This window comes from Momordica charantia, assembly GCF_013281855.1.
Source record: "Momordica charantia cultivar OHB3-1 chromosome 11 unlocalized genomic scaffold, Mcharantia_2.0 BLBB01000011.1, whole genome shotgun sequence".
Taxonomy (NCBI): Eukaryota; Viridiplantae; Streptophyta; class Magnoliopsida; order Cucurbitales; family Cucurbitaceae; genus Momordica; species Momordica charantia.
In genome coordinates this window covers 23,093,067-23,094,636 of record NW_028275159.1, presented here as the reverse complement: position 1 = coordinate 23,094,636, position 1,570 = coordinate 23,093,067, and the positions used below count along the sequence as shown (strand labels likewise).

Genomic DNA, 1,570 nt, shown 5'->3' with positions numbered 1-1,570 from the left:
ATAGAACGTGCTTTTCATCGAAGAAGAAGAGCACAACCTAGACAACAAGTAAAAGTTTGCCCAATGGATCAACCATCGAGAACCCTATTCTTGTGATTCCCAATCCATAAGTTTAAGGAAAAAATAGATGAGAGAATGTTGTATCAGCAACTGTTCCTCCTCTTAATGTCACTCTGTTGGCTGATGACAAAGAAAGGGCAATTAGAGCATATGCTGCTCCTACATTTCATGGCTTCCATCCGGTTATTGCAGGACCACAAATCGGAGCAGAAAGGTTTGAATTAAAGCCTGTCATGTTCCAATGCTCCAAACTGTGGGGCAATTTCATGGGCATGCAACCAAGGACCCTCGTTTGCACTTAAGGTATTTCTTAGAAGTAAGTGACTCATTTAAGATAGAAGGGGTATCTAAGGGAGTATTGAGGTTGAAGTCGTTTCCTTACTCACTGATAGCTGGAGTGAGAAATTTGTTGAACTCTCTACTAGCTGAATCTATTACTTCCTCGAATGATCTTGCTGAAAAATTCTTGATGAAGTAGTTTCCTCCAAGTAAGAATGCAAACTATAGGAGAGAAATCAATAATTTTCAATAGAAGCCAGAAGAATCTGTGAGTGAATCTTGGGAGAGGTTCAAAGAGCTGCTAAGAAGGTGCCCACACCATGGTCTGCCTTGGTGTATCCATATTAAAACCTTTTATAATTGGCTAAAGGAAGAAACAAGGTTGGTAGTGGATGCATCAGCAAACTGAGCTTTACTGTCTAAGGCTTATATGGATGTTTTTGACATTTTAGAGAGGATATCCTCAAATAACCATTAGCAGTCATATCCTAAAGCTTCAAATGACTGGCTAACAAGCTGCTAATGATGATTCAACGGCTTCACTAAAGGCTCAAATCACTAACCTGACTAATATGGTCAAGAACATGAATACTACTGCAACATCGTCAACTAGCCAAGGAGCCATCAATGTAATGGCCATCTCATATGTTCCTACTGTGAGGGCGAACACCACTAGGATTCTTGCCTTGAAAATCCAGCTTCTGTTTTCTATTTTGGAAATCCCAATACAAACAATCCCTACTCAAATACCTATAATCTAGGATGGAGACAACACCTCAATTTTAGTTGGGGAGGGAACCAAGTGAATCAGAATACCAATCAATTTTAGTAGAAGACAACCCATCTTATGCCCAAACAACAGCAGGGAGTGAAGCCAATAGCGAGTTCATCTAATTTCAAGGAGAATCTGATGAGGGAATACATGGGAATAATGATGCGACAATCCAGAGCCAAGCAGCACTACTCCAAAGCCAATTAGCTTCTCCAGAAATTTGGAAGTCCAATGGGGGCAATTGACAAACGAATTGAAAAATATGCCACTTGGTACTTTGCCTAGTGACACTGAAAACCCCAAAGAGAGAGAGGAAGGAACAATATAAAGATATAACTCTAAGGTGTGGGAAGGCTTTACCCTTACCATATCCTTTGAAAACACAACCAGACAAAGTAGACCGCCAAGCAGAAGAGACTGTAGAAAATGTGCTGGCTGATGATAAAGGAGTGAACAATA

General features: G+C 40.3%; 1 non-coding gene across 1 annotated transcript; it reads right to left on the bottom strand.

The window, feature by feature from the left end:
* Nucleotides 1-558: 558 nt before the first annotated feature.
* On the bottom strand, nucleotides 559-666 carry LOC148208341 (small nucleolar RNA R71). Its single transcript, XR_015789136.1, has one exon. It is a non-coding gene; the product is annotated as a small nucleolar RNA R71 (small nucleolar RNA).
* Between the last annotated feature and the right edge of the window lie 904 nt (nucleotides 667-1,570).